This window comes from Pan paniscus, chromosome 14 (genome assembly GCF_029289425.2).
Source record: "Pan paniscus chromosome 14, NHGRI_mPanPan1-v2.0_pri, whole genome shotgun sequence".
Classification (NCBI taxonomy): domain Eukaryota; kingdom Metazoa; phylum Chordata; class Mammalia; order Primates; family Hominidae; genus Pan; species Pan paniscus.
In genome coordinates, this window is record NC_073263.2 from 54,213,361 (window position 1) to 54,223,550 (window position 10,190).

Sequence of the window (10,190 nt, forward strand, 5' to 3'; positions counted from 1 at the left end):
ATGAAGATCCCCTCTATTCCTTTTCACTGTGCTGGCTTTCAGGACTGCTCCATTCTTTGCTGACTTTCTGTTATGCTCCTGTTTTCCCAAACCTGTGGTAGAAAATGCCATAATTTACAATAGTTGGTATGATAACATATAATAGATAAAAAGATAACATACCATGCAATATGCATCTTTTTCTTTTTTTAAATGGTATTTTTTGTTACAGCATTAACACATTATAGTAAAACATAATTCAAGATAGGACATGCAATAGAATATATGACAATATGCAGTAAAATATAAAAATTAAAGCATATTCTTATATGCTATATATATCTCTCTCAGATACTAGGGTGAAAGGAGGTTCTAGTAAGTTGAAGATTGTAGCAAATTGAAAGTTAGAATGAGGCCTGGTCATATACATTAGCAAAATAGGCAGTCATCTGTGTCAGATGACTCAAGGGGGTGGTAACAGAGATTCCTACTCCAAAATTCAAACACCATAGCTTACCATTTTATTATGAGGTAGTCATTTTTTTTTTGGGTCTCAAGTCTTTTTCAGAATCGTTAGTAAAATTCAAATACCCTGGAGAGGAGTCACACTCTCTGTTTTTGTTAGGTGATTTTGAAGTTGTCAGGTGTCAGTCAATATGGTACCCTTCCCACTTCTCACCTCCTACTTCAAACCTGAAAATTCAAACTCCCTATTTCTCACTTCACAAATTAATAATCTTACAACAGTATAATTCCATTTTTCTCTCTCCCAGCCTTTGTTCTATTTGTCACGTCTTTAACTTCAACATAAATCCCACCTCGCAGTATTACTACTTGTGCTTCGAGTAGTTTTCTTGAAGGAAATTATGAGATGAAACAAAGCTAGTGTTTTATGTTTACCCACTTATTTACCAATTTTGGTGCTCTTCCTTCCTTCTTGTTCTGTCTGCTATCATTTCCAAGCCTGAGGAACAGTCTCTGGCTTTTTTTTTTTTGGAGACAGGGTCTTGCTCTCTTGCCCAGGCTGGAGGTGCAATCTTGCCTCACTGCAACCTTCACCTCCAGGGCTCAAGCAATCCTCCCACTTTAGCCGCCTGAGTAGCTGGGACCACAGCTGTGCACCACCATGCCTGGCTAATTTCTTTGTATTTTTGGTAGAGGTGGGGTTTTGCCAGATCGTCCAAGCTGGTCTCAAACTCCTAGACTCAAGCAATCTGCCCACCTCAGCCTCCAAAAGTGCTGGGATTACAGGCATCAGCCATCACACCCGGCATGGCATTTCTGTTAGTGCAAGTCTGCTCGCCACAAATTCTCTCAGCCTTTTTTGTCTGAAAATGTCTTTTTTTTACTTTTGTTTTTAAAGGATATTTTTGCTGGATATAAAATTCTGGGTTGACAGTTTATTTTTTTCTTTCCAATGTTTTAAAGATGTGATTCCTTTGACTTTTGGCCTTCATTCTTTTTTATTTTATTTTATTTTTGTCCTCAGAGAACTTTGTTCTGAAATTTTTTTTAACTTTTTATTTATTTATTTATTTATATTCTTTTTCCTTTCCTTCTCTTCCTCCTCCTTCTTTTTAAAGTTCCCTCTTTTCTGATGATAACTCAACCATCATTTGTATTATTGTTCCCCTGCATGTGATGTCTGTTTTCCTCTGGTTATTTCCAAAATTTTCCCCTTACTGTTGGCTTTCAACAGTTTGACAAGGAAGCACCAGTATTCTTTGTATTTATTCTGCTTGAGATTCACTGAGATTCATGAATCTATAAGCTAAAGTTTTTCACCAAATGTGAGACATTTTCAGCTATTCTTTCTGGTTAAACACACTTGTGTGATTTTTTTTGGGCCCGACCAAATTCAAAAGGCTTTGTATAGTAGACCTCATGGAGAAAGCTGCCCTCTTCACACAGACTTGGCACACAGATAGTGCATTGCAGTCTCTGAAGGGAGCTAAAGTCAAGGACTCAGGTCCCCCTGGCCAGTCAGGCTCACATTGCTTTTCTTTCTTTCCTTTTTTTTTTTTTTTTTGACAAGGTCTGGCTTTATTGACCAGGCAGGAGTGCAGTGGTGAGTGCTCTCAGCTCACTGCAATCTCCACCTCCTGGGCTCAAGCCATCCACCCACCCCAGGCTCCTAAGTAACTGGGACTATAGATGTGCATGCACCACCACACCCAGCTAACTTTTGTACTTTTTGTAGAGATGGGTTTTTGCCATGTTGCCCAGGCTGGTCTTGAACTCATGAGCTCAAGCAACCCACTCACCTTGGCCTTCCAAAGTGCTGAGATTACAGTCATGAGCCACTGCACCTGGCCTACTGTGACCCAACACCCAGCAATTCTCTCTACTCCAGCCCTTCCCCCTGCCCCTCCTCCTGATCCCCTGTTTCATAAAACTGCTGGGGGCTTTTATTTGAGGCTCTGTCTATAGTGAGACGTTCTCTACATCTGCTCTGCCCAAAATGAGCCTCAACAGATACACCATTCCAAGAGAAGAATGAAACAAAGGGGAGTCAATGTTTTCCTGTTTTAGCCTTTTGCATATATCATCACAGTAAGTTATTAAAGACTTAACCCTTTCATTTTTGGCTTGTTGCTTTAATTGGCTCCAATGCCTAAGTACTCAGCTCTGTCCCACAGCTCATCTGTTTGCTCACATAATTTTCCACATATAATTTTCCTGGTCTATTATCACCTTCTTCTCCTTATGGGACTCCAATTACATATGTTTGACTGTTGGATATTGTCCTTAGGTGTTTGAGGCTTTATTCATTTTTATCCAATCTCTTTCTCTCTTCTTTAGATGGGATAATGTTTGTTGATTCATATTTAAATTCACTGAATTTTTCTTCTGCCACTTTAATTTTGCTGAAAGCCATGTGGTAAATTTTTCATTTCAGTTACTGTACTCTTCATTCTAGTGTTTCTATTTTTTAGTGGTTTCCATTTTTTCTGCTGAAAGCTTATATCTTTTCATTCATTAAGATTGTATTTTCAAAGCTGGGCATGTACCTGTAGTCCCAGCTACTAGGGAGCCAAGGCAGAAGACTTATTTGAGGCCAGGAGTTCAAGATCAGCCTGGGCAACATAGCAAAATCCTATCTCTAAAAAATATTCTTTTAAAAAAAGTCTGGTTTTCACAGCTTGCCAGAAATAAAAGGAAAAAAAAAATCCAACCCAACAAACCAAAAAACAGGAAACCCAAAACGATTGAATTTTCCTTTAATAATTTGAACATATTTTAATTATTTGAATATGTTTATAATAGCTTCTTTGTCTGATATATTACATATGTGGAACACTTCCAGGTCGGTTTATATTATCTGCTTTTTCTATTTATTATGCATTATATTTCACGTGTGTGTGTATGTGTGTGTGTGTGTGTGCATGTCAATTTTGGTTGTATACTGCATATTGTGATAAATCATTGCAGACACTGAATTTTGTGATATTCCTCCATTTATTTTTGTTTTTGTAGGTAGTGGAATGACTAATAGATCACACTGAACTTGTATAAGCTTGGTTGTATGCTTTCTTAGGAAGTGTCATGGAAATCCCAAGGTGTTTTCAAAGCCCTTTAAACTCATGGGACTCAATCTCCAATCTTTTTTCTGGCATGTTGATCCTGTGAAAGCTTGGTTTTAAACTTTGGTAGGGTAGGTCTATTTTAAGCATTGCTCTGGGATGTAATTCTTACTCTCTAGTAGTGGCATTTCTGGTGTCTCGGCTGGATGCTTGGGCTGTGAACAAGGTGTTGCTGAGGTTTTTCCCCTCTTGCAGAGCTGGAACTCCAACATCCCCCAACAAAGCTTATTTATCCTCTGGTATCTCTGTTCTGCTCTCAATCCCAGAATAAGCCACATTCTGAGCAGCTTTGTCTAAACTTTCCCTACATAAATACCATTCAGTCCTTGGCTAAGCCCTTGTGGAGATCCCCACATGGACTTCTGAAGATCCGTCTGTGTAGCTCCCTCAATTTTGTGCCCTGCCTCATAGATGCCACCCACTTCGACTGCCTCAAGCTATGATCTCTGCCTACTTAGCTCACCAGGGCTGCTGTGCCCTGCTTGGACTCCCGCTTACTACCACACAGTTGAGAAATTGTCCCCTGGTGTAAAGATGGGATCTCAGCCTGTCAATTTCCTATCTCTCAAGAAATCAGTTTTGTGAGTTTGTATGTTATTTGTGAGAACAGTTACTTCATATGTTATGTCTAATTTCAAGTTTCTTTTAGTAGGAGGGTTAGTCTAATATCAATAATGGGAAACAGAGGTCTCCACCATGGATTCTTGAACAAGGGATAATAAGAGGGTATTGATGAACAATGATAAAAACTGCTTAACACAAGATGGCTTGTAGCTTAGGGTCAGGACACTTAGTAGGAGGTATTTTCAGTTTTCTTTTCTTTTTTTTTTTTTTTTTTTTTTGTTGAGATGGAGTCTCGCTCTGTCTCTCAGGCTGGAGTGCAGTGGCGCAATCTCGGCTCACTGCAAGCTCCGCCTCCCAGGTTCATGCCATTCTCCTGCCTCAGCCTCCCGAGTAGCTGGGACTACAGGCGCCCGCCACCACGCCCAGCTAATTTTGTTTTGTATTTTTAGTAGAGATGGGGTTTCACCATATTAGCCAGAATGGTCTTGATCTCCTGACCTCGTGATCTGCCCGCCTCGGCCTCCCAAAGTGCTGGGATTACAGGCGTGAGCCACCGCGCCCGGCCGGTATTTTCGGTTTTCTAAGCTGAGAACTAAGATCAGGATGGGGTTTGCAGAAATACAAACAAACAAGAGGGAAACACCATGACAGAAAAATAACTATTATGAGTTATTGATAAATTAGATGCGAAGGATGAAGAATAAGGTTAAAAATGGTGCCAGAAATGCTTTAAAAATGAGCTCTTATCTTCGGAGATACATACTGAAATATTTATGGATGGAATGATATAATGTCTGGGATTTGATTCAAAATAATCCTATATAGGGAAGAAGATGGTGGGGAGGGTGGGTTATTGGTGAGAGAAGACTGGCCATGAGATGATTGTTGTTGAGGTTAGGTTATGAGTACAGAAGAATGCATTATACTTTTTTCCCCTACTTTTGCATATGCTTGATATCTTCAAATTAAAAACTTCCTAAGGCAAAAAAAGTATCATGGTTGTAAATCTGGGTGATGGAGTGTTGGTGAAGTTGGGAAGGGTGCCCAGTTTTGAAGTAGGAGAAAAGGTATAAGCCAGTGGCAGTTTGTTAATTCTACAGCAAGTTTTTATGTAAAATGTTTTTTTAAAAATGATTGGCTCAAGCTAGCTCATTTTGTTCCTTCAGAGGTGTCATTAAGTGCAGATGTATTTGATTATCTGCTTGAAGATGCGAGTCATACAGAACATGCTGAACCAACACTGTGGCATCCATGCTGTTCACTTATCCAACTCCGTATTTAGTGCTGGCTGCTTATATTAGCTGACGAAGCCCTGTGTGGTCTGGGTCCAGAATATAGTAGACAGCTTTGATCAGACTCTGGCACACATCTCCCTGAGTGGTTCTGGGAATGATTTCTAGAGGCATTTTGCTGTACTTCCCCTTTCTGCACTGCCTCCCCAATCAGCTGCACATGCCTGGAGCCTCCCTGAATCTTGTTGCACTCACTGGCTTCCTTCCAACTATGGACTCCATAATTGAGCCCAAGAGAGGGGCCTGTTCCCACAGCCTAAGGAATTTCAGAAGTAAAGAGACATTTCTACAAGTTAAGCAAAATATAAATAAATAAATAAATAAATAAATAAAAAGAAAGAAGGAAAGAGAACAAAACCACTATCATTTTCCTCTTTTACTCTTCACTTCCTTTTCCCATTCCTTCAAGAAATCCTTTCGGGTGCCTCTATGTGACAAGTTTTGTGTTAGGGATTGATTAGGGGTTCAAATGTGATCAAGAGGCTGGCTCTTATTCAAGAATCTTCTGCAGTTTGTAGGGGAAGAAAGACAGAAAGCAAGGTAGGAGGGCATTTATGTGTGCCATGCTAAATGTCTGTATGGGGCCCAGTGGGGCACAAAAAAGGAGGGGACAATCATTACTATTTTCTCTACTCTTAGGTTTGGATTATAATACTGTCCTTGCTACTTATGCATAATCTAAAGCCTCTTTGAATCTCAGTTTTCTCATTTTTGGACAAGACTAAAAATACCTACTTACAGCTTTTATGGGTATCAAATTAAAAAATGACCAAAAGGATGTTTGCAAACCATAGGTGTTGATGATGATGATAATGACGATGATGCTGATTACCTTTCCTTCTTCCAACCCACACCAGTGATCACTATAGTCCCTGCTTTTAACAGGTCAGATGATCATTGTCACCTGCACACTCAGCTATGTTAAGCTGGGGGATGCAGCCATTTCCAAGGAAGATTCATAAGTAAGAAGAAATTTCATTTTCCATTTAGGTAATAAATCTTCCCATTGACTTTTAAAAGTGTAGAGCGAAAATGTCCCTTTTGTCTGTTTAATACCAACCACCACCTTAACATTTGTTTTTCTGTACAGTTTAAAAAGTACTTCTAAAGTCATAAATCATCAGTGCCTCATAATAACCCTTTGACTTAGTAGAATAGATTCCATTTTGACCCTCATTTACAGATGTGGAAAATAAGGCCCAGAGAAGTTAAATAATTTGCCCAAGACACATTGCTAGTAGTGGCAGAGCCAGTGCCTGAATTCTGGTCTTCTCTTTCCTAATCTTTAAAATCATCAGCTTTTCCCTGTAAGTATCTATAGCATGCAGAGCTCTTCTTTGATGTCTTTTAAAAAAGCTTTCAACATTTTTTTAATCTTTAAGAAATTATCCATATTTTGACATACCGTGAATGTCTGAAACTCCCCAGCCCCTAGTGCAGTAACAATAAATCAAACAAACAAATAACCATCCCCATTGTTTTGTAGATTATTTCCCCAGGAGGCAGATGTTTACTTTTTACAAATGAAAGCTCATTGTTGTCAGGAACATTTAAGAGGCTTAACCTGTCTCCTCTGGCATATGGCACTGGCTTTTCTGATGAAACTGGTTGTGTGCAGCAGCAGACGAAATTGCAAGCCTCTCTCTGAAACTTCATCAGTTGCTGTTGCAGAACGTTACTGCTTTCCTAGGCGGGGGCTTGTCTGGGCCTCTTCCACCGTGAATGGAAAAAAAAAGGCAGTTTCCTTTGGTAGAAAATACTCATATTTAATGGGTATGATGTCATGAATTATTTAACCAGCTTAATTTTAAAGCCGAGCCAAAAGAACACAGAGTGAAGAATGACCTTGAGACTCTTGAAAAATGGGAATGTTGACTGTGTGCCTGCAGACTCCAAGATGGATTTCTACTTTAGTTTATATTTATGCAACTGTGAAACTTGGTCCCTTGTTCCCAGAGAAATCCTTTGTGCAGCCGTGTGGAGAAAGTTATTACATTTTAGTGCAGAAAAGCTGTAAAGTTTCTTTCCTCATATCTCATGAAAGCTAGAGAGGTAGCGAACTTTGTGCTGGGGGAGTGGGGGCACAGCCCTGAGGAATGAGATGTAGAGTCTCTCAGAAGATGAAAGGAAACAGACATTGTTTTTATTCAGCAAAGAGCCTAGCATTAGGTTCTTAGAAGGACTTATGCATAATCCGGTGTCAGTCCTGTTAGGTGCTCACTTGCTTCTGATTCGAGGTGAATAAAGGAAAAGAAGGTGCAGAAGGATGAAGATCTGCCAGCCCCACTGTAGCCCAGGAACATGACAGGCCCACAGCAATTCCACCCTAATAAGGAGCCGTCCACGGAGAGCAGGAGAACATATTATGCAGAAGAGGGTCTTTCAAAGCTTTGAGTTTGGCCTCTCCAGGCTCATTACCTGGTCAACAGGTTGCTGGACAAAATCACGGAAACTAATGGTGGAATGAGGTGTTCTTGATTCTTTCAATGCTGTGACGCCAAGCTGTGTCTGCACCCACAAAGGCATGTGACTCGACTCTCCTCCTCCTCCTTCTTTGTAACATGAGTTCCATTAAAAGTCTCTGTAGAAAGGAAAGGAGTGTGAGTGAGGAGGGTGGAAGAACCAGTATTTATCGAGAGTCTGGTAAATGCTTGGCTCTACCTTAGGTGTGATTCATAAATGTCTGTGTGGTATTATCCCCATTTTACAGGGGAAGAAACAGGCTTAGTGTGTAAGATTTTCAACATCACAGTCATTGGCAGAGCTGGACTTTATTTGAATCTGGATATGTCTGACCTCGGAAGTTTATGTGAATTCACCATTCTTATTATGAGGCTCTTAATGATTGGTTTGATTGAGTTTCTACTTTCTTTCTTATTGTTTGTGTGTTTGTTTGAACTCGTTGGCCCTCATGTGCTGGATGTCTGTTTGTCCTTTCGGATCTATTCTCTATTCTTCTCCCCTCTGCCCTGTGTTTGGCAGACTGACCTCTAATGACTACTTCATCAGGTATTCATATCCCCAGTTTTCTCTCTGTTCTGGTTCTCTACTGAATGCCACAGATCCTGCCAGGTGGCCCTCTCCTTGCAGTGCCCTCAGGGTTTTAACAATTGTTCCCTCCCCTTACCCTTTGGGCTTTGGGGGAGTAACAGCTTCCTGCTGTTGCTAGTTCCTGGGGACTGCACTATCCCTTGTGTTTTCACTAAACACTGCCCACAGGTCTGTAAATTAGCCACTTTATTAAGACAATTGGATTGCCCAATTGGAGTGTGCCATTTGTTATGTCTGGGACCTTAACTGTTACAGGTATACATCACCTTAGTAATGTCATAGCTGCTGTCTTGATTTTGCATCTATTAGTGACTATTTTTATTAGAGTGATGATTTTTGTCCTTTTTTGTTTGTTTGTTTTTCTTAAGGATCTCCTAAATATAAGTTCCAGAAGAACTTTTTTTTTTTTTTTTTTAGATATCACTTTCCTTTTGCCTTACTGCTTGTTCTCTGAACTTAGTCTGGAAGACCAGAGGAAGCCAATTGCCATTATTATTTTCTAAGATAGAGAGATTTTTCTTTTTTGGCTTCCAGAGCGGAAGTTATTCTTGTATTAGCATTTCTTTGCAAAACAGTCTGTTGGATTGTCTTTAGAAAACAATGCACGTTTTCTAACCTTCCAGGGAAAAATCATTATTTCTCTAAAAAGGAAGAGAAATAATGAAAGTATGTTCAGTAAGTAACACTAAGGATAATAAAGGTGGTGGGGGGAGGCAGAAGATTTAGAATCAAGGTCAGTTTTTTCTTTTGTTGGATTGCAGCAAGCATTTAATGGTAATAAAATCTTTTTCCTGTATAATACATTTTATATTAAAACTGCAAGCATTTAAATGAGGGATTTTATGTCTGTGCAGTCTTTATTGAGCATGAAGGATTAAAAAAATGGTTTTGGTTGTTTTATTTCTTGAGACATTTTTGAGGTTTGAAAAGCTACTCCATGCCTCCTGGGCTCACAGAAGTGAGGATGCAGGGCTGGGAGGTGGCCAGAGCTGCTCACACAGTTCCTTGCTTATGCTATTTAACCTTGGACCCTTGTTATTCTGGGCTTCTGTGTCTCCTGAATAAACAGTAAATCTTTCCTGATGGTGTGGCAGGTTTACGATGTGGATTCATGCCTATTTTCAGGGGAGCACGAGAGAGCCTTTAATGCATTTTCCCTTCTTTCACTGGTGATTTAGCCAAAGCCTGTGTCTGTCAGTGGGCATAAGGCTGGGGGTCCAGCAGATATTTGGTTCTGTTACATCCTCCCTTTAGTAAAGGGCAGACTCTGGGGCTGCAGTGGTCAGTGACGCAGATAAGCAGTCTTATGGTTCCAGGATAAAAGAGTGTTGACGATGATGTTCTTTTATAGATTAGCTTGAATGGATTCATTCTTCTGTTGAAGGTTTCTTGGCTCATGTTTTCATTAGGCCTTTGTCTTTGATATTGAGAAATTTGTGATCTACTCCTGATGCTTGGATATCAAAATAAGATATCGAGACCTAGATAGGTCCTCCTTTTACCATGGACTTTTACCATGTGCAGTGTGGAAGTTTGCTAGACTGGTTTTAAGGCTGTTCATTTTGGGCATTTTGGAAGTGCTTTCAGAAGCATGTTGATGCTACATGTATTAGAAAGAAAAACTCAACTCACAAGGCAACATCTTTTATTCTTGGTCATTGCTGATATTCATGCTTGAACTGTTGGAGTTGGACTATTCTTGGTCATGAAGTATAGTCTA